The sequence below is a fragment of the Salmo salar genome, chromosome ssa25, assembly GCF_905237065.1.
Source record: "Salmo salar chromosome ssa25, Ssal_v3.1, whole genome shotgun sequence".
In the NCBI taxonomy this organism is placed as follows: domain Eukaryota; kingdom Metazoa; phylum Chordata; class Actinopteri; order Salmoniformes; family Salmonidae; genus Salmo; species Salmo salar.
In genome coordinates this window covers 9,783,468-9,807,419 of record NC_059466.1, presented here as the reverse complement: position 1 = coordinate 9,807,419, position 23,952 = coordinate 9,783,468, and the positions used below count along the sequence as shown (strand labels likewise).

Here is a 23,952-nt window from a genome sequence, read left to right as displayed (position 1 = left end):
CCGATTTACTATTAGAAAAGTTTGCTGTTCTTCGTCAGAATGCACTCCCAGGACTGCTACTTCAATAACAAATGTTGGTTTGGTTCAAAATAATCCATAGTTATATCCAAATAGCGGTGTTTTGTTTGTGCATTCAAGACACTATCTGAAGTGTAAATAAGGGTCACGCGCACGACGCATTTCGTGATAAAAAAAAATGTCTAAATATTCCATTACCGTACTTCGAAGCATGTCAACCGCTGTTTAAAATTAATTTTTATGCCATTTTTCTCGTAAAAAAGCGATAATATTCTGACCGGGAGTGGTTGTTTTCGTTCAAAGACGAAAGAATAAAAACATGGAGTCGACTCGTGCACGCGCCTCAGTCTCATAGTACTGTGACCGGCCACTATCCAAACGCACTACTGTTTTTCAACCAGGGCCTGCAAAGCCACGATTCAGCTTTTTGCTGCCTTCTGAGAGCCCATGGGAGCCGTAGGAAGTGTCACGGGACAGCAGAGATCCCCTGTATTGGATAGAGCTAATCAAGAAGGCCAAGAAATGGTCAGACAGGGTACTTCCTGTACAGAATCTTCTCAGGTTTTAGCCTGCCAAAGGAGTTCTGTTATACTCACAGACGCCATTCAAACAGTTTTAGAAACTTTGGAGTGTTTTCTATCCAAAGCTAATAATTATATACATATTCTAGTTTCTGGGCAGGAGTAATAATCAGATTAAATCGGGTACGTTTTTTATCCGGACGTGAAAATACTGCCCCCTAGCCATAACAGGTTAACTTCTGACATAACACCCAGTCTTTCATTTCCTATCATTAATTTCCTATCTAAATGATCAAAGTTTAGCCGATTCCAACACTACGTACTTAGCCTTGACGACTGCCACTCAGACTAGAAGCAGGCATACCACGGGCTTAGCTGGCACCACAGACTTTGTTACTTCACTATTACGACAAACTGCATTTTGATTTTATATTTTAAGACTGACAGGCAGACAAGAATAACAGTATTTGCCTTATACTATCAAGTGTTACTCAGACACCCAATCCCATCTCTCCCACACAAAATCTCCAATTAACCTCTGAGCCAAGTAACATAGTAATCACAGAGATGATTCTCTGCTGTTCCATTCCCTCATGATCAAATTGGCATAAGCACCTAAGCAGTGTTACTGGGCCGTGGCTGGTTGTTCCGGTGGAGTGATTTAGCTGGTGTAATCCCTGACTCCTCTTGTTTCCTCGGGTTTAAGAGAATGGAGCTGATACCAAGCCGATCCTCTCCTTTTGTCCAGGGCTGTGATTCGCTTGGGCCATTAGCCAGGCTTAAACTAATATCCTGACGACTGAAGGGTGCTCACTTCAGTGTGCATTACTTAGTTATCGGTCTTATCTTTTTTGACATTGCTCCTACTTGAGGTCCTGGCTAAAACAGTTGCGTAGTGAAACTTTGGCGGTGTATAATTTTTTTGAAGGACTTTGGGTGTAGGCTCTTAAATATGGACAGATTTCTTTTTTTAATTATCCATCTACAGTGCCTTTGGAAAGCATTCAGTCCCGTTGACTTTTTCCACATTTTGTTATGTTACAGCCTTATTCTAAAATGTATGAATTTAAAAAAAAATCCCCCTCAATCTAAACACAATACTCCATAATGACAAAGCAAAACAGTTTATTTTTTAAAATGTTATAAATTATAACAATTGTGTGACGGTACAAGCACACCTTGAGCATCCTGAGCGCACTGTAGCAGGTTTTTTATCAAGGGTCTCTCTGTATGTTGCTCTGTTCATCTTTGCCTTGATCCTGACTAGTCTCCCAGTCCCTGTTGCTGTAAAACATCCCCACAGAATGCTGTTACCACAATGCTTCACCGTAGAGATGGTGCCAGATTTCCTCCAGATGTGATGCATGGCATTCAGATCAGAGTTCAATCTTGGTTTCATCAGACCAGAGAATCTTGTTTCTCATGGTCTGAGAGTCTTAAGGTGGCTTTTGGCAAACTCCAAGTGGGCTGCCATATGCCTTTTTTACTGAGGAATGGCTTCTGTCTGGCCACTCTACCATAAAGGCCTGATTGGTGGAGTGCTGCAGAGATGGTTGTCCTTCTGGAAGGTTCTCCCATCTCCACAGAGGCACTGTCAGATTGACCATCGGGTTCTTGGTCACCTCCCTGACCAAGGCCCTTCTCCCCCGATTGCTCAGTTTGGCCGGGCTGCCAGGTTTAGGAAGAGTCTTGGTGGTTCCAAACTTATTCCATTTATGAGTGATGGAGGCCACTGTGTTCTTGGGGGACCTTCAATGCTGCAGACATTTTTTGGTCCCCTTTCCCAGATCTGTGCCTTGACACAATCTTGTCTTGGAGCTCTACGGAAAATTCCTTCAACCTCATGGCTTGGTTTTTGCTCTGACATGCACTGTCAACTGTGGGACCTTTTCTATAGACAGGTGTGCCTTACCAAATTATGTCCATTCAATTGAATTTACCACAGATGGACTCCAATCAAGTTGTAGAAATATTTCAAGAATGATCAATGAGAACAGGATGCACCTGAGCTCAATTTCGAGTCTCATAGCAAAGCGTCAGAACACTTACATAAATAAGGTATTTCTGATTTTTATTTTATTTGTAATACATTTGCAAACCTCTTCACTTTGTCATTATGCGGTATTGTGTGTAGATTGCTGAAGGCACTGTATATGCATACATCTGAACTCTCTGGAGTTTGGGGGTTAAGGAACAGAAAAATCTGGGGCCATTACCTTTTCAAAAAGGATTAATTGAACTCTCAGCCCTCATCTTGTGGAGGTTATTTGATCAGCGAGCTGCGATTCTGACCTGCAACACCTGCTGTTCGTGAGGCTCTGTTTCCACCTGGAAGCACTCTCCTTGTCGGAAACCAGCTGCAGGCCTCCTTACGTACCATACACAGTCAAGCTCGCCCCGCTAGGCCATACAGTGCATTCCACAGATCTGCTTACACAGATCAATTACAATTTACAGCTGTGCTTAGAGTATTATGTAGTTGTGAATATGATATTGCCAGTTGCCTGCTTTGTTTGAATAACTCGCATGGCAAGCCTGAACGGATCCTCTATAGTAGATGTGAGAATGTAAATTTAACATGACTTGAGACATACTTATAAAGGAGTTCTCTGTTCTGGTCTGCAGGGCATCTGACCTGTTGGTGATGCCCACGCTGAGGATAATGGGAAATGACAGTGTCTGGAAGGAGATCATGAGCCGTGCTCTTCTCGACGGAGACGTGCTGCAGCAATGGCACAGGCCACCAACAGCCTCCGACTGCTGCACATGGCCTACACTCCGCAGCTCTGAAAGTATCATACTACTGATACATAGCATGTACAGTGCCTTCAAAGTATTCATACCCCTTGATTTATTTGTATTTATTATGGATCCCCATTAGCTGCTGCCAAAGCAGCAGCTACTCTTCCTGGGGTCCAGCAAAATTAAGGCAGTTTGTACTATTTTAAAACATTGCAATACATTCACAGATTTCACAACAGACATTTTCAAGTCTTGCCACAGATTTTCAAGTCAGTTTTAAGTCAAAACTGTAACTAGGCCACTCAGGAACATTCAACATCATCTTGTTAAGCAACTCCAGTGTAGATTTGGCCTTGTGTTTTAGGTTATTGTCCTGCTGAAAGGTGCATTTGTCTCCCAGTGTCTGTTGGAAAGCAGACTAAACCAGGTTTTCCTCAAGGATTTTGCCTGTACTTAGCTTTATTCCACTTTCTTTTCATCCCAAAAAACTCCCTTGCCGATGACAAGCATACCATAACATGATGCAGCTACGACCATGCTTGACAATAGGAATTGGTACTCTGTGTTGTATTTGCCCCAAACATAACACTTTGTATTCAGGACAAAAAAAATGTTGTCTTTTATTTTGCAATCTGGATGCATGTTTTCAAATATTTTTTTTATTTTGTGCAGACTTCCTTCTTTTCACTAATTTAGGTTAGTAACTAAAATGTTGATCCATCCTCAGTTTCCTATCATAGCCATGTAACTGTTTTAAAGTCACCATTCGCCTCATGGTGAAATCCCTGAGCGCTTCCCTTCCTCTCGGGCGTTCTTCCCAATTTATTTGCCAATCTTTTTTTTGTGACTAGGTGATTGATACACCATCCAAAGTGTAATAACTTCACCATGTTCAAAGGGATATTCAATGTCTGCTTTTTTTTTTCTCCATCTACCCAAACGTAGATGGAGACTGAGGGACCTTACAATTATCTGTATGTGTGGGGTACAGAGATTAGGTAGTTATTCAAAAATCATGTTAAACACTTATCGTGTGACTTGTTTAGCAGATTTTTTTTACTTCTGAAATTATTTAGGCTTGACATAAAAGGTGTTGAATGACTCAAGACAATTTAATGAAATGTGTTAACATTTCTAGAAACATTATTCCACTTTGGAATTGTGTGTTGGCCAGTGACACAATCTCAATTTAATAAATTTTAAATTCCAGCTGTAACAACAAAATGTGGAAAAAGTCAAGGGGTGTGAATACTTTCTGAAGGCGCACTAAATGTGTCCTGTTGTGCATTAAATGCATCATCATACCTTTACATGGGATTAATGCTACAGACAAACAGAACATTACAATACAGCATTATGCATTTACAGTAATACTTGCATTTTGAACACAATAGCAGATTATCCTATCTAAAGCAGCTTATGGTTTGCAGTACAGCTATACAACCCCATTACTAAATGATTTTTATTTTGCTTTAGTCTCCCTGCTTTGCTTTCTGTGTAACCACAGAGTTAATATCTAATTAGCTAGCTGTGGCTTTTGGCTTTCAATTCGGTGCATTATAAAGATTTTTATTTAGAAGTGATTTTGTGTCCCCCCCCCCATAAACGTAATAGCAATGGAAAAACCATATACATTAAAGTGGAACGATGCAAATCGAAGAGAGGCAAATTCCACTGTTTTTGCTCCCACTGCAAACCCTAATTAATTCCGCTTTTGTTTCCTCTCCACTGCAGTGATGTTGTGGACTGCCAGGTCACTGCTGGGCTGTGTTTTTTTGTTTTATTTCTCGATTTCAATCAGTGATGGAGTGACACATTTCAACCATGGTTCAATACTGAGATGTAGGAGATGATGGGTCGTAATCTTTTTGAGTCTGGCCTGTGGCAAACTTGTGACAGTTTTGTGTGTGGGTATATTTAGTGGGTATCTGTGCGTTTTGTGTATGCACTTGTTCCCAAATTATTCCTCTTGTGGTTGAGTTCCACGACTGAGAACCCTGACCTCTCCAGAGAGCCTCTCTCTGATGATTGTTAGATCAATTCAAGTCACTTTGAGAAGGGGTGGGGGGTTAAACTCAAGCACAGACATCAAACTAATCTCATGTGTCTTGGCAGATCTGAAACTGAATGTGTTTAGCAACACTAGTGGAAAGGGTCCAAATGCAAGAAGGGTACAATGCTTGTGATTCCCCCTCCTTTTCTACCCCCATCACTGCTGAGGTTCAACAAACTGACTACCAGCCAGAAAAGCCTCTGGATGCTTTTATGTTGTTTAAACCAAAAAATATCCCATGTTTTGGGGGCGGTGTTGTGTCCCCTCACAGATATTTGGCTGCTTAGAATAGAATCCCCAGATGCACCCAACTCCCCAAATCATGGCTGACTATCTGCGCTCCAATGCTTGGCAGTGTCACTCAGACTTGGCTTCTTTTGTGGTTCACTTCACCTGGTCTGGCATTTTGATTCAAAGGGGTTTCGCTTTGAATCACAATTCCCAGAATCATTAAAGTGATGAGTCTCATCAAGCTTTTAGGGGCTTCTCGCTAACTGGAGATGGCGTGCCGAAATTAAGATTACTTCCATTTTTCCATCGCAAACATTTGTCATCTATTTGTCCTTTGCTTTATTTTCTAACCCTATTGGCTGAGTAGTCAGATAAAGAAGGCTTCACACAGAGGATGACTCCTGAGACATAGTGGTGATGTCCTTTCAACGACCCAATGCCCCTCTCAAACTGGCTCTCCAGGTGGGCCTAGTCATCCTGCTCCCACTTTGTCATCTCCCAACTTCACTGTGCCACAGATTTTGAAAGTTCAGAATGATAACTTCACACAATTACAGTAGTCAAGATTTGTTGCTTTAATCGAGGCAATTTAAATAAAGCATATGAACTCTGATTCTTTGTTGCATAATGTAGTCACTCTTATCAGATGTAGTCATCATGGTAAAGTAGCTTTAAGTTTTGTCCAATCAGTAGACAAATGCAGAAACCTCTATTTGTAAGTCAAACATTTGAAAATCTAAAGTTGAAGTCAGAAGTTTACATACACCTTAGCCAAATGCATTAAAACTACGTTTTTCACAATTCCTGACATTTAATCCTAGTAAAAATTCCCTGTTTTAGGTCCGTTAGGATCACCACTTTATTTTAAGAATGTGAAATGTCAGTATAATAGTAGAATGATTTATTTAAGCTTTTATTTCTTTCATCACATTCCCAGTGGGTCAGAAGTTTACATACACTCAATTAGTATTTGGTAGCATTGCCTTTAAATTGTTTAACTTGGGTCAAACGTTTTGTTTAGCCTTCCACAAGCTTCCCACAATAAGTTGGGTGAATTTTGGCCCATTCCTCCTGACAGAGCTTGTGTAACTGAGTCAGGTTTGTAGGCCTCCTTGCCCGCACACGCTTTTTCAGTTCTGCCCACAAATTTTCTATAGGATTAAGGTCAGGGCTTTGTGATGGCCACTCCAATACCTTGACTTCGTTGTCCTTAAGCCAGTTTGCCACAACTTTGGAAGTATGCTTGGGGTCATTGTCCATTTGGAAGACCCATTTGAGACCAAGCTTTAACTTCCTGACTGATGTCTTGAGATGTTGCTTCAATATATCTACATACTTTTCTTTCCTCATCATGTCATCTATTTTGTGAAGTGCACCAGTCCCTCCTGTTGCAAAGCACCCCCACAACATGATGCTGCCACCTGCTTTCTTCACGGTTGGGATGGTGATCTTCGGCTTGCAAGCCTCCCCCTTTTTCCTCCAAACATAACAATGGTCATTATGGCCAAACAGTTCTATTTTTGTTTCATCAGACAAGAGGACATTTCTCCAAAAACTATGATCTTTGTCCACAACGTGCAGTTGCAAACTGTAGTCTGGCTTTATTACGGCGGTTTTGGAGCAGTGGCTTTTTCCTTGCTGAGCGGCGTTTCAGGTTGTCAATATAGGTCTCGTTTTACTGTGGATATAAACTCAGCAAAAAAAGAAAGGGTCCTGAAAAAGGGACTTGTCTTTCAAAGATAATTTGTAAAAATCCAAATAACTTCACAGATCTTCATTGTAAAGGGTTAACACTGTTTCCCATGCTTGTTCAATGAATTAACATGTACCTGTGGAATGGTTAAGACACTAACAGCTTACAGATGGTAGGCAATTAAGGTCAGTTATGAAAACCTAGGACACTAAAGAGGCCTTTCTACTGACTCTAGAAAAACACCAAAAGAAAGCTGCCCAGGGTCCCTGCTCATCTATGTGAACGTGCCTTAGGCCTGCTACAAGGAGGCATGAGGCCTGCAGATGTGGCCAGAGCAATACATTGCAATGTCCGTACTGTGAAACGCATAAGACGGTGCTACAGGGAGACAGGACGGACAGTTGATGGTCCTCGCAGTAGCTGACCACATGTAACAACACCTGCACAGGGTTGGTACATCTGAACATCACACCTGTGAGGAGGTACAGGATGGCAACAACAACTGCCTGAGTTACACCAGGTACGCACAATCCTTCCATCAGTGCTCAAACTGTCCGCAATAGGGTGAGAGAGGCTGGACTGAGGGCTTGTAGAACTGTTGTAAGGCAGGTCCTCACTAGACAACAACGTCACCTATAGGCACAAACCCACCTTCGCTGAACCAGACAGGACTGGCAAAAAGTGCTTATCGTCGAAGGAAAGAGCGTTACACCGAGGCCTGTACTCTGGAGTGGGATTGATTTTTGTAGGTGGAGGGTCTGTCATGGTCTGGGGCGGTGTGTCACAGCATCATCGGACTGAGCTTGTTGTCATTGCAGGCAATCTCAACACTGTGCGTTACAGGGAAGACCTCCTCCTCCCTCATGTGGTACTCTTCCTGCAGGCTCATCCTGACATGACAAAGCCACCACGCACGGAAGAGCTGTATGGCTGATTTTCTGCAAGACTGGAATGTCAGTGTTCTGCCATGGCCAGCGACGAGTCCGGATCTCAATCCCATTGAGCACGTCTGAGACCGGTTGGATCGGAGGGTGAGGGCTAGGGACATTCCCCCCCTCCAGAAATGTCTGGGAACTTGCAGGTGCCTTGGTGGAAGAGTGGGGTAACCTCTCACAGCAAGAACTGGCAAATCTGTTGCAGTCCATGAGGAGGAGATGCACTGCAGTACTTAATGCAGCTGGTGGCCACACCAGATAGTGTTACTTTTGATTTTGACCCCCCCCCCTCCTTTGTTCAGGGACACATTATCCCATTTCTGTTAGTCACATGTCTGTAGAACTTGTATAGTTTGTCTGTTGAATCTTATGTTCATACAAATATTTAAACATGTTAAGTTTGCTGAAAATAAACGCAGTTGACAGTGAGAGGACGTTTTTTTTTTTTTTTTTTTTTGCTGAGTTTAGATAGTTTTGTACCTGTTTCCTCCAGCATCTTCACAAGGTCCTTTGCTGTTGTTCTGGGATTGATTTGCACTTTTTGCACCAACGTACGTTCATCTCTAGGAGACAGAACGCGTCTCCTTCCTGAGCGGTATGACGGCTGCGTGGTGCCATGGTGTTTATACTTGCGTACTATTGTTTGTACAGACGAACGTGGTACCTTCAGACATTAGGAAATTGCTCCTAAGGATGAACCAGACTTGTGGAGGTCTACAATTTTTATTTTGAGGTCTTGGTTGATTTCTTTTGATTTTCCCATGATGACAAGCAAAGAGGCAGAGTTTGAAGGCCTTGAAATACATCCATAGGTACACGTCCAATTGACTCAAATGATGTCAATTAGCCTATTAGAAGATTCTAGAGCCATGACATTTTCTGGAATTTTCCAGGCTGTTTAAAGGCACAGTCCTCTTAGTGCATGTAAACTTCTGACCCACTGGAATTGTGATTAAGTGAATTAATCTGTCTGTAAACAATTGTTGGAAAATTACGTGTCATGCACAAAGTAGATGTCCTAACCGACTTCCCAAAACTATAGCTTGTTAACAAGAAATTTGTGTCGTGGTTGAAAAACGAGTTTTAATGACTCCAACCTAAGTGCATGTAAACTTCCGACTTCAACTTTATATTTGATAAAATAGTGATCACTTTTGTTCCGAAGCCAGGTACTTTCCTGTCACTTTGATGTTGTTGTTAGTGGATGGCCAAGTCAAACACAGACCATGAAACCACACAGTACAGTTCTGCTAACGTTCCATGACTTTGTGGCAGAGAGGTAGTGACTTGGAGGCTAGTTAGCTACCCAATGAGCTGAGACTCATGGTTTATGTGTATGATGATGACGCTGTCACACACACACTAATACGGCCTTTAATTGTTGGCTCTGTAGCAATTATTTGTCTGCTGCCGTCAAACCATCTAATTGTGTCATGTTGGCGGCCTCCTTCAGGTCTCTGCACGTTCGCTAATTGATATTAGTTGATATCTGTATGTCGTTCTTGCTCTCTCGCTCAATGTCTAGCTCTCGCTCTATCAATATGTGTGAGAAGGAGTCCTGATTTTTCTCTCGACCAATAATGAGTTGATCCGTCACGCGATAACAAATCTGCTTAAGCCATAGCTAATCACACTAATCTCCCCACAAGATTTGGTTGCTAGTAAACCTCACTCACTCACACTGTATTTATGTGATGTACACACTATCACATATTAGTTTATTAAAGCCAGAGTTTGATTATTTACGCTGTTTGAACGGGGGCTGTAGTTCTAGCCATACCTCTCTGCCATTCAATGCAATGTAGATAACCACATATTGCAAAGAAATATGGCAGATTTAGGTCTTTGCCCACTACGTTAACACTTGTTTTGTTAGCCCAAAAGGATTTATTGCAAATTAAGTATAAAAATTAACTTGGGCCAAAAGGTTTGTTGAATAAACATAGCAAGTCGGCCTCAAACTTCTGTTTTCCCATCTGAAATATTCCTCATTACCCAATATATTGCCTCACTTGGTTTTGTTATTGCAACAGGGTGGTTTCATACATTTTCACTGTCTTTGTTTGTATGCGAGAGTGAATGTGTTATAACACAATCACTTGACTTGTTAGGTGTGGATAGTTCATAAAATAGGAACGGAAATAGACACGCAACCCGCATTAATCACTTGATCACTGACCGTTGGAATTAGTTCATAAAAACAGAATCCACTCAATTCACGTTAAGACTCCCCATGCTCAAATAGAATTACAATTTGCCTCCTGAATGGCTTGGAGTGGGGCAGGACCATTAACACATTTCTGCCCTGTTATTGTACAGCACAATGGTCCTTTATATTCTGACGTCAACCCCGCATAGATATCAACTAGTGAAGAAGACCTACACTGAACTGTAATAGGTTCTGATAGCTGTAGAGACCAATGAAAAGGGGAATTCTTTGTCCTCAGACTGAATTAATTAAGGGATGTGGATGAATGGCTAAGTGTGTCCTCTCGACTGCCTTCCTCCTTCAATGCATGGGGAGGAGGTAGACAGCCCGGGGAAGATTACGATGGAGGCACATCAAATGGAGAAGAAAGAGGGGGGTGACACCTCAGGAATTGCCGGCCACCGCATTACACTCGCTCTGAGACTTATCCCGGGAAGAATTTCCCTGTGTCTACATGTCTAATTGCGAATACATGCATACACGCACTCAGATACATCTGTCCTCAGGTATTCCAATACAATCTCCTCTCTTGGTCACTCGTGCTTGCTCTTTTTCTGTCTTGTGCCTTTTTTTCTCTCCTCTGACCCTTCTCGTCCTCTTCCCCCATCCGCCTCCTTTCGTCTGATTGGAGTTAGGCTATGGGAAAGCCGTGCTGTACCACATTGCCTGGAGATGTTTGATGGAGGTCTGTTTTTGAGGACATTGGGCGTTGGTTATGGGTTTTGGTTTACAAGCAATGCCAGGGTGGGGCCATGTTGTACATAAAAATTAAAAAAAGTAGCGAGTTTTAAAAGCACCAGGCTACTCTACACACCACAATGGAGTTTCCCTTCTCTTTGCCTGGTCACTGAATGTTCTGAAAGGAAAGGTTCACCCTTTTTTGAATGTTGAATTGTTTTTATGCACCTCTCAGTGATGTTCTAGCGATTTCCTGGGTCATTTCATGATTTCATGTGTATGTGAGTTATTGGCGTTCAAGCAGGCAGTAATCCGGCCGGTATGACGTAGAACTGTGATAGTCGCTCTCACTACACTGGAAGTTGATAGGAATATGACTTTCAGATTGTGAAAATGTCTATCATACAGTGCATTCGGAAAGTGTTAGACCCCTTGACTTTTTTGATTGAAATAGTTTCCCCCCCCTCATCAATATACAAACAATACCCCATAATGACAACTCAAAAACAGGTTTTTAGAAATGCTGGACGTATCCATTTACATAAGTATTCAGACCCTTTACTCAGTACTTTGTTGAAGCACCTTTGGCAGCGATTACAGCCTCGCGTCTTCTTCGGTATGACGCTACAAGCTTCGCACACCTGTATTTGGGGAGTTTCTCCCGTTTTTCTCTGCAGATATTCTCAAGCTCTGTCAAATTGGAATTTCAGGTCTTGGTCACCACCCTGAACATCAAGGCCTTTCTCCCCCTATTGCTCAGTTTGTCGGGGCAGCTAGCTCTAGGAAGAGTCTTGATGGTTCCAAACTTCTTCCGTTTTAAGAATGACGGAGGCCACTGTTTTTGGGGACCTTCAATGCAGCAGGCATTTTTTTGGTCCCTTTCCTCAGATCTGTGGCTCCACACATTCCTGTCTCGGAGCTCTACGGACAATTCCTTTTCACCTTATGGCTTGGTTTTTGCTCTGACATGCACTGTCAACTGTAAGACCTTATGTAGACAGGTGTGCCTTACCAAATCACCATGTCCAATCAATTGAATTTACCACAGATGAACTCCAGTGAAGTTGTAAAAACATTTAAAGAATGATCAATGGAAACAGGATGCACCTGAGCTCAATTTTGAGTCTCATCGTAAAGGGTCTGAATTCTTATGTAAATAAGGTATTTCTGTTTTTGTTCCAACCCAGCACTAATCCTAGCGCAAACGGTCAAGCACTTGATTAGGTGAGTCGGCTGTTTGTGCTGGGCCGGAACAAAAATCTGCACTCTAGCCAGGGTTTTATTAAAAAAGTTATTCTAATCGATTTTGCAACGACCTCACCTTCCACTCTATGATCAGTTAACAGTGAGAGGTCTAGTGTCCACTCCACAGCCACCTGAGAGTATATATATTTTTTTACCCCAGACATACAATGGGACCATAAGGGCATATTGAGAATTGTGAAGACACGTCGAGACGGGCAGTAGATCAACATTTTATTCCATGTTTTTATAGCGATCAATCCGGTCATGTTGATGTCTCAAAAAGATGGTGTTCCTGGAGCAGACGGCTGTTTAAACAGGGCCGCGCCGTTGGACAGTTCTCGAATATTTAATGGACAGCTGGATGGGTTTGGCTGAGTTAAACAAGGCTTGAACAGACGCTAAATGAAGTCTATTATAAGGCAACTTCTGCCACAGCCGAGTATGTGGAGCAATAACAGTGTGTCCAAGAAAGACAGTCGCACGAACTAAAATGGACACAATCGCATTTGTGCCCCATACACACACCCACATTATGCATAACATAATGACACACCGCGCACACACACACACACACACCCAATGTGCACTTTCTTTGGATCCACACCAAAACCTTTCTGTAAGCTTGCGCATTTTAATTGTATAGACCCTATACAAATATATTGACCCTTAAGTCCAGCTATTCGGACAGGAAATGTCCACGCACATGCAGTGATACTGAGTATAGTAGGTCAGTGAGTGAGTGGATGCCATGCTGCTTGGTACTCACTAACCCTGCTGGGGAATGAATCCTCCCTGGCTGGACATACTCTCAGCGAGGGAACTGGTGCTCCCAGCTCTAGAGTCGCTCCATCCCCCCAACACACACACACACACACACACACACACACACACACACACACACACACACACACACTATCCTGATGAGGCAGAAGGGACTGCCTGGGCTGGGTGTGTTTTGTGTGTGTGCAATGGGAGTTGGGGACGTTACATCTGTGAGGGTCATCTTTCCCTGGCTGACACTCTCTCCCTTGCGCTCTCACGGTCTCGCTCGCTTAATCTCTTTCGCTATTCCTCTCTCCAGCTCCCCCTCTGTTTTTCCCCTCTCTCTGTGGGTCATAGCCGCTTGTGCTGTCAAAGACTCTCCCCCGGCCACTTCCACTGCAGCAGCAGCAGCCTCCAATCCCAGCAGGAAGGTGGGACAATTTGAATGCATTACACAAGCACTGTTTTCCTCCGCAGTGGCCTGCTGCGTTCCGACTCCTCTCCCTCTAGCTGTCCCATATTTCCCCCCCCCCCATTCTTTTCTAAACCACACTGTCATAGTTATTCTCCTCTGATAATTTCTCTTTTGTTCTATGTAATTTTGTTACCATCGTTTGACTGGAATCTAAAGAAACGTGTTTTATCTAGCGAGACCACACAGAGCCTAATCTCTCTGTAATATAGATAATACTACTCTCTGCATCTCTCCCTCGCGCTCTCCCTATATATTTCATATCTCTCTCGTTTTTGTAACTTGAGGGTATATCTCACCTGCTGTCTGTCACAGGTCATGGGGAAGCTGTTATTTTTCCATCAGTGTTAATCTGGTTTGAGTGAATCTAAGGCACGACTCCCTCCTTCCCCCCTCTGCACCAGAGACTGATGCACCTGCCCGGGCTTGTTAGCCTTGTGATTCACCTCCAAGAAGATGACATGAAACACAACTCTCCAGGAAGAGGGCTTTTATTGTTGATTTATGGTGATTTGTGGTTCTCTCCTCCGTGTGTGTGTGTGTGTGTGTGTGTGTGCGTAGAACGAGATGGCTCAACAACATTATGGTAGAGGAATGACAATTGCGTGTGGATTTTCATAACCGCGTTTGAGCTTATGAACGTTGTTAGCGCAGGCCAAATGTCATCAGTTTACACAGCCTGTTGCGTCAGAATCACGGTTGTCCTCAGTGTCGTGAATCAAAGTGAATGATAATGATTAAAGGATTACATGACAATATCATCTTATCCTTTCAATGTTATCTTCACTTAGATTTTGTGTAATCGGTATCAGTGTCTTTTTGATTTGACTCACGCTTATCTTTATCGTCACCGTTGTATAAACGGTGACAACTACGTTTGATCATAATCTTATAATTGCTGTTATAATTTGCAATTGTTTTCCCTCCATCTTCCAAGTTCATCATCCTCCTCACCATCCCATGGTTATCTCACTGTAGCCTGACCCTCTCTTTATGAGAGTGTACTGCTGCCTCTGCCAAGAGGCCTGACCTTTCTATGGCACAGGTGGTAGTGCACGTGCCCCGTAACCACAAGGTGTCTGGTTCAAACCTCGCACTGACTGTTCCCCCTCAATCGCTACATTAGCCCTGTTGGAACAAATAGATTGGTCCCAGGTTTTAGACCGTCGCTTTGTTTACACCTTTGGAGCCAGGGCAGGAAGACCGAGACGGGAAGAGCGAGAACAACCCTGAGGCCTGAGAGGATGTGGGATAACTGAATCAACCTGTAGTCAGAGGGCATACCGTTTTTGGTAATTTTTTTGTTGTTGGTGTGGGTGGTGCGCACAGACTCTACCGGTCAAAAGTTTTAGGACACCCCCATTTCCCCCCCCAGTTTTTATTGAAATTTAAGCAGTTCAAATGGTCAATGGTACAAAGGTAAGCGGTAAACTGCCAGAGGTTAAAAAGTTTTTTAAGTTACCATATTGTGCAGCCCTAGCGACGCCCATTCTCTCACCCTCCTTTGTTCTTTTCCTCCTTGGCCTTTCTGACCGTTTCCCAGCACTCATTGAATGAGCGAGAGTCCTGACCTGTGTTGCCCCTGACTCGTCATTCATAATGAATGATGTTGGGTCTGTTTGCGAGATAATAATGGTAGCGATGGGAGACTGGTGTCCTGGGGAGACTATCACACACTGTCAGTCAAGCCAATAGGAGCCCTTTGATGTGGGGAGCCAAGCGGTTTCATTGGTTGAGATTGACAGTTTGCGGCCTTTATATGCCCCGTTTGGTTTATTTGCAGTATTTTATTTTTTCTTCTTCACCTTTTTTTATTTAACTCGGCAAGTCAGTTAAGAACAAATTCTTATTTACAATGACGGCCTAGGAACAGTGGGTTAACTGCCTTGTTCATGGGCAGAACGACCGATTTCTACCTTGTCTGCTCGGGGTTTCGATCTAGCAACCTTTTCTGTTACTGGCCCAACGCTCTAACCACTAGGCTACCTGCCGCGTATAAACATTGATGCTAGCTTTTTCAGTCTTGCGGTATATGTACAGTTGACTTTGTTGTGCTAAGCACTGCCCAACTGGGTTTGAAATGGGTCAGGTATGTTCATGTGGTTCGTTATTGTCCAGCTCTCTGCAGCAATTGAAGCAACTAAATACTAGTGTTGCGTGTCTCTAGCACTTAGAGCATATTGCTGCTTTGCAGGGCTATAACAGCTTTTTTTCTTTATACTGCCCATATGAACAGTGGAGCAGTGAGGGCTTCTTGGCTCTAGCAAGAGGTTGCTGCAGTCTGTAGTCGAGTACTGCTGACACTGCTGCTCTACCCTCATTAGACCTGTGATGTTTTAACTGTGTTTCTTGCTTGACGAGGCGGCAGTCTGCTTATTGCATACAGCACCTCCTGGCCCATGGCCCAGGGAGATGAAGCCACACGGAGGGAGATAATCAACCTTTTTGTATCGTCTAATGTATATTTAATGGGATTCTTTCGAGGCCGGAGGATGAGCAAATTGAGTGGTAATTTTTGGTGTCCTATGCAGTAACCGTATCAATGCAAGAAAGCGAGAGAGAATTTTAAGAGTTTGTCTGAGTCGTAGGGAAATCCAACGATGGGAATCCATCCAGCCTACACTTTTGGCAGACTCAGGGAATGGGGTTAATTACGTCTGTGTCGAAACTGTTCTGATCAGTTTCTGTCACGCTCCACTAACAAATACACTTGGCACTCTAACACCCCTTGTCACTCTGCTGAATCCAAGCAGTTCGGGAAAAGTGAAAATCTCATCAAATGCTTTCCAATCTAAGCAGTTTTCGTCTGAACATTTACAGGCCAAACTGTCTGCTTGCAGTTTTCGTCCATCTAGATGGGAGTATTTCACTATTTGCCTTCCCAAAATGCACTTGAAGGATTAAGTTAGCAAGAACGCAAAGCCAGTGCTGTAGGCGTAGGGGAAAACCACTCGCTGTTTGAGTGTCTGTTTTTATTGGGTCTGCAGATATGGTTTTCTTAGCAAACAGGTGAAAATGGTGTCGGCACGAAACACATGACCTATGCTGCTACTGTGGGTTGAAGTGTTGGAAAACTGGGGGGGAGGGGGGGTCGTCGTCATCGGTTTTCTGCCTTCCTGCTTACGTCTAGTCAAATGCACGGAGATCATTTTGCTGTAAGCATAGTATTTTGTTTTCTTGATGTTCTTTAGAGCATTAATGGTAGGCTATCCTTTGTTACAGAAAGTCAAATCAGTTGGGATGTTGGCAGCAGTCTCTCCCTCTGACTGACTGCATCAAGGGGTCATTTTAATTTGATCACAAGATGGCTAACCATGGTTGGCTACCCGTCTGCTTCTGGATTTCACAACGCTACATTGTTGCATTTGCAAAACCATACCAATTTGGCAATCAGGAACAGATTGTCTCTCAGGCTACAGAACTGCTTGCGTCACATAGCGTCTCCATTTTGACATTGCTGTGCAGTCTGTGGGAGATTCTTCACTGTCACTAAGTGTTGTTGCCATAGTTGAACTCTGGTGTCAAAAACACCTGACTAGACTTTCTCCATTCTTTAGTCCACACCCCTTTCCCTGTAACATGCCCCTAATCTTCATTGGGCACTAATGTCCCCTTGACGATAGCTTGGAGACATGCTGAGAAGATGAAGGCTGTAATTGAGGGGTGGAGACTCTTTGTGGCTGTGTAAGTGGGGACGGTTGTATAGGCCTACCTATACATCTTTAGGGTAATGCAGATAAGCATTATCATGAGGGTTGTGACGATACCAGTATCACACAAAACATTTTTTTTTCCTCCCATGGGCAAAAATGAAAACACAAAGCAGACCTAACTCTTTGGTCCATTTAAAAAAAATACAGCAGTTTTTTTTAAAATTTTTAATGTATGTAAAATATTGTGTGCTATAGCTTGGAAAAGAAATGAAATGTGACTCAGGACGACAACATAATATTTGTTTCCAACATTAGGGCTGTTTTTTCTAAGGAAGTTAAGTTAAATCTGCTTTTTGTTTCCTTGCCATGATACTAACAAGTATCGCGATGCTGGTATCATCTCGGCCCTAATTATCCTATCCCTTAGAGTTAAATTCTGGCATTGTAGTGTGTGCGCAGTGGGTTTGTGAGTGCTTGAGTTAATATTTATGTCACAATCAACAGTGGGATAAGATGCCTAATTTAACTTTAGTCACTGTCTTGCATCTGTTTCAGCTTGCGTGACGTGGATGCATCTGGGGAGTTGCTCAATTTAACTGTAGCTTCACTGGCTGCCTGGTCTCAGTGTTTGACAGGATATGCTGCTCTATTTTTAGACTGCGTTTTAAAGCCAGGATGATGCCATCCTATGTGTTTGCCAACATCTATAGCTTTTGCTCCCCTTTTCCTTCTTATTATGAATGGAGTTACGTAGCAAGGGCAGCACAGGGCTGCACTTACCATGCCAGAAATAAAACAACCCGTCCTATGTCATAACAGATCCATAACCATGCAGTGATTTTTATAATATCGCTTGAATTACATTTTACGGTTAACGACGTGATACCTGTCATACCATGCCGTGTCGGATTGTTGCGATTACCATGAAACCAATATGGCAACCTTTTATAATGCAAAAATGTCCCCATGACAAACTTTCAAGCTCGTCACGGTTTTAGGAACCCAGTGGCCTGATGACGATCCCTGTGGTATCAAATCGAGTTGTCAACATCTGGAGTAGCTTCTGGTGTGCCAGCATTACACTGAGGACAAGAGTTTGTTCACCACTAATCTTAAGGCTAGGCGTCCCGCTAGCGGGACAACTTCCGGTGAAACTGGAAGGCACGCAATTCAAATAAATAATCATAGCAATTATGGATATTAACTTCTTAGTGATCCCTTCGTGTGTCAATCCCGTTAATGGGATTGATTTGACAACACCCAGTGAAATAGCAGCGCGCCAAATTCAAAACCAGAAATAATAATGATGATGATGATGATTCATACAAGTGTTATACATTGGTTTAAAGATTAACTTCTTGTTAATCCAGCCACAGTGTCAGATTTCAAAAAGGCTTTACGGCGAAAGCAAACCATGCAATTATCTGAGGACAGTGCCCAGCATACCAACAAATGAAAATCAGATTTCAACCCGCCAGGCGCGACACAAAAGTCAGAAATAACGATATAATTCATGCCTTACCTTTTGAAGATCTTCTGTTGGCACTCCAATATGTCCATTAAACATCACAAATGGTCCTTTTGTTCGATAAATTCTGGTCCATTTAGTTTGTTTCAGAAAATACACCTGTTCCAACTCGCTCAACATGACTACAAAATATCTAATAAGTTACCTGTAACCGCTGTCCAAACATTTCAAACAACTTTCCTAATCCAACTTTAGGTATTTTAAAACGTAAATAATCAATAAAATTTAAGACGGGATAAACTGTGTTCAATACCGGATAAAAACAACGTGAAGCGCATGACCTGGAGTGCGCATCAAAACATTAGAGAGCACTAGGCTGGACCCTCGTTCTGAATAGCCGTACTTCTTCATTTCTCTAAAGGAAAAACATCAACCAATTTCTAAAGACTGTTGACATCTAGTGGAAGCAATAGGAACTGCAACCAAGTGCCACAGAAATCTAGGTTCCCATAGAAAATCAATTGAAAACCGAGTCGCCTCAAAAACCAAAACAATCCTGAATGGTTTGTCCTTGGGGTTTCGCCTGCCAAATACGTTCTGTTATACTCAGACATAATTTTAACAGTTTTAGGCATTTTAGAGTGTTTTCTATCCAAATCCACCAATTATATGCATATCCTAGCTTCTGGTCCTGAGTAGCAGGCAGTTTACTTTGGGCACACTTTTCATCCGGATCTGAAAATAGTGCCCACTAGCCTTTTAAGCGTTTAGGAACATACAAGTGTCTTATATCGGTTAAAAGCTTAAATTCTTGTTAATATAACTGTCATGTCCGATTTTACAATAGGCTTTGGAAGAAACAAGCCTGAAACCTTGAACAAGGACTGACATCTAGTGGAATCCCTAGGAATTGCAATCTGGGAGCTGGATTTGGATATGCCCTTATACTTTAAATTGTAAGAGCATGGGCTCTCAAACTAAAAAACGTTTGGTTAGTTTTTCTTTTGGATTTTCTCCTACCATTTTCTATTGTGTTATAGTCTCATACATTTATTTTAACATTTCTACAAACTTCAAAGTGTTTTCTATCCAATGGTACCAATTATATGCATATCCTGGCTTCTGGGCCTTAGTAACAGGCAGTTTACTTTGGGCACGTCAGTCAGGTGGAAATTGAGGAAAAAAGGGACCCTAGCCTGAACGCGCAGATAGGCCGGTGCGATAAGGCGTGAAGGCGACCCCCCCCCCCCCCCTCCTTGTAGGAGAACTCCCCCCCTCCCCCCCGTCTTGGCTGTGATTATGGGGGCTCAGGGAGAGGAAGAACACTTTGGTGAGGGCCTGGAATACTGATGCCCTTCTCCATCTCTTCCGCACACATGTGCCGTGATAAGACGTGACACATGGAGAGTGGCTGCTTCAGACCCAACTTGACCATATGCCACGTGCAGCAGCCGTATGGACTGCGCCACTCACCCCACACTAGCCTCTTTTGGTTGGCTGAACAGCTCACTTAAGGGCGGCACGGTGCTTCTTTTTAATTTTTAAAATGTTTTACTTCAAGCTACGTGGAAATCGCTTCGCTCTGTAAAATCTTTTGTACTTGTCACTCCCCATCATTGCTACGTAAGTGCTAACAAGCCGTTTTTGCATTCATTCAAATTTTATGAACACTGTAATAAAGTCATTTTCATTTTCCCCTTCGTATCAATGTTACATCCACATATAATGCATACTTTGAGTTGAATCCATCTACTCAAATATTGTTTGGAATGCTTTGTCCAGCCATCTTCATTTTCTTAGTGTCGAATGGCCGTCTGGTTTCCTTTGACACGACCAACCAGTATCAGGGTCAATGTTGTCACTCAATGACAAATGGCCATGTGATATCTGATTTGCTTACTTGCAGTTGTTACTGTAATGGTCCTGACCTGTATCATCGTGCAGACTGACATTCCGGCTGGCATGCCAAAGCCCATCTCCTATGCCAGTCTTGCCACCTGTACTGGCACTGCCTTATTACGCAGGTAACTTTCAGGTCAAGTCCCTAATTGATTGTGATTTGCTCAGATGCCAGGGATCGAAAAAAATGTTTGCCTCTCACCTGTCTCCGGTACTTCTCCTTGATGCTCCTATAATTGGATCACCAAATGCTATTGGTTGGTTGGGGGGGTTGCCCGTCTGACCCCTCTGCCAGTTTCCTTGAGCCTTACAAATATGGACTACCACACAGTTTGATGTTTGGCAGACACATTTTTGTGATGGCTTTTGATTGTTGGTGGTCATGTGTTTCACACCGCTGGGCTGAGGGTCGGCACATCTGGGTAAGTGGATACTAATGCACTTGGCATGGGTGTCTGGGAAATTCGGACACTTCCCATTAGGTTTAGTATGGTTATCTATACTGAAAAAAATATTAATACAATATGCAACAATTTCAATGATTTTACTGAGTTACAGTTCATAAGGAAATCAGTCAGTCAAAATAAATAAATTAGGCCCTAATCTATGGATTTCGCATGACTGTGCAGGGGTGCAGCCACACACTGGGGAGCCAGGCCCAGCCAATCAGAATGAGTTTTTCCCCACAAAAGGTTTTTTTTACAGACCGAAATAAACTTTACATGTTGCATTTTATCATTTTGTTCAGTGTAGCTTGGCTGACTTCTCTGTTTTACACAAAGATTATTATAATACCAATACTGATATTCTCTCTTTTCAGAGCTCTAACACCTGCTCGTAGGACATTGAAACTTTGGCAAAGAGCTGCATCACTCCGCTGACTGCCCAGAGACACAGTAAGTTGAACAGAGTGTAGTTCACTCCACACACCTTACGTAATTCCAAGTGCGTGGATAAACTCTATAGACAGCATTTGAAAAAGAAACTCCAGCACACTGGTATTCTAGAATACTCCACAAACTATCCAGGCTATTTGGACTGTTCATTGGTAAAGGTCGCTGTCACTACTCTAAGGCTGACCTGTGAAGTCTGACTTCAGACATTGTGGGATTTAGATTTCTCGGACATCTGATTGTTCATCCTTACCCAACTTGTGCCTGACAGACACGACTTTAAGCTTGTAGATCAATTGGAGCAGCTGCAGTTTATTTATTTTCAAATAAAGTATGACTAGCTGCTAGGGTTTGTTCAGTGTGAGACCTGGGTAGGTGTGGCTCTGTCCGGGCCTTTGAGTGACATGGCTTGACATTGGCACCAAGAGGACACACAATCATCAATCTTCAACTCTGCAACAAGACCCAGTCCCTTCAACAGTTAAATCCATGAATATGTAAAAAGGCAGACCATATGAATATCATATCCCTGTGTTGGGTTACCCAATAGCTTTAAGGCTGCCTTATTGAAAGTGACACTACAGCCAACCCGGGTTGCGTTTCCGATGCCCGACACATTAATAATTAAGGTTGCCCCTATGACCACCGCAACTATGACCTCCGTATCATAAAACGCCAGTGTGCGTTACACCAAATGACTGTAACCTGCGTCATCTGGCACACAGACTTTGATGTATTTTCTCAGGTCTTAGAATATAACAATTCTACCCAGTTTCTATTTTTGAACAGCGCAAATAGCAGGGGGTAAGGGATTCTTATTTTTCTCCCCACTGGTGGAAATCCAAATCCTATTCGGTTGATTAGGGCTGATTTGTTGTGCGCTATGCTGGCTTCTAAAGGATCCGATTCCCCTTTTGGGAATTCCGCTTTTTTTGCATTGTGTAATGGCCCAGAGCCGTCTGAGCGCTCTCTGGGGGATGCCATGCTGCTCGGCGGAGTGGAGCACTGACTGAATGCCCGGTCTGTTCAGCAGCTCCCTGAGGCTGTGGCACGGGCGACAGTGCCTGGCGGTGTTGAAGTGACTGTGTTAAGCTGGCAGCATTGACGCGCTGAGACTGTTGTTCTGTTGTGCAGGCAAATTAACTCCCTCAGGAGCTCTGCGGGCTGGAAACCTGGGCGCTCCTCTCTTGCCGTTGCCTCTCCCATTCTCTCCCTCTCGATCTGCACAGGCAAATATAGGCCTCCAGTGGAGCTGTATCCACACACATAATTGGCAGTGTACTGGACACACACACACACACACACACGTACGTCAGTGCCAGCACCGGTCATGCTGAATACCAATAGTGGCAACGCATGTTTTTTTAGGGAAATTGCCAGGGAGGGGTGTGTGACGGTTACGATGCTGATGTTCATCCTGGCAGGCAAAGTGCCTGTGGTGTCCTCTGTCTCCCCCTCTTCACCTCCATAACAGTAAGGATTATTTACTGCAGCGTTGGCAAAATAGTGGCAACACACTGAACTAGTCAACACAGTGAGTCAATGAGTGCCGCCACAGGCAAGCACAGCAGACTGGGTACAGGATACCGGCAAATGCTGACGGAGATACTGTTGTGGAGAGCAGTCATAGTAGACAGACGGACAGAGACCGGCGTGGAGGCAGGCAAACCGACAGGCATGTTTATTGACAAACCGAGACCCACCTACAAGATTGAGTCACGGTCTAGCCATTTTTGTACATGCATCTACCCACAGTGTGCTGTCTGCCTGTGCTGCCTGGGCATACTGCTCTGCCCAGGTGTGCACCGACAGATGGCGAGGAAGATTAAAAATGCAAGGCTATTCTTGATGGGACCGCTTCTCTTTATTTAAATGTTCTTGTTTTAAAACATTTTTTTTACTGCAGCGGTAACATCTCTGATTAATTAATCTTCACTATAGTCTAAAATGTCATGCAGTGATATTTAATTTATGACAGTGGAAAAGATGTGTTAATTTGTAGGCAGCCTGCTGGGAGAATTGTTAGGATATAGACCACCTCACCTTGGGGTGTGTGTGTGTGTGTGTGTGTGTCCATGCTTTCATGAGACATGAACTTTCACAGCCCAGACACACATACCCACATACATACAGTTGAAGTCGGAATTTTACATACACCTTAGCCAAATGCATTTAAACTCAGTTTTTCACAATTCCTGACATTTAATCCTAGTAAAAATTCCGTCTTAGGTCAGTTAGGATCACCACTTTATTTTAAGAATGTGAAATGTCAGAATAATAGAGAATGATTTATTTCAGCTTTTATTTCTAACATCACATTCCCAGTGGTTCAGAAGTTTACATACACTCAATTAGTATTTGGTAGCATTGCTTTTAAATTGTTTAACTTGGGTCAAACGTTTCTGGTAGCCTTCCACAAGCTTCCCACAATAAGTTCGGTGAATTTTGGCCCATTCCTCCTGACAGAGCTGGTGTAACTG

The 23,952-nt window shown here is 43.1% G+C and overlaps 1 protein-coding gene across 3 annotated transcripts in view; it reads left to right on the top strand.

Moving 5' to 3' along the window:
* The window catches only part of LOC106586125 (double-stranded RNA-specific editase 1), a 196,831-nt gene that overhangs the window by 35,781 nt on the left and 137,098 nt on the right, over window positions 1–23,952 (top strand). For 2 of the 3 annotated variants that reach the window (XM_014173015.2, XM_014173013.2), the window contains exon 2: window positions 21,400–21,475. The exons of the other annotated variant lie outside the window; for it this stretch is intronic. The gene's annotated coding sequence lies outside the window, so the exon portion shown is untranslated. The remainder of the gene's footprint in view (window positions 1–21,399; window positions 21,476–23,952) is intronic. 3 annotated transcript variants of the gene reach the window in all.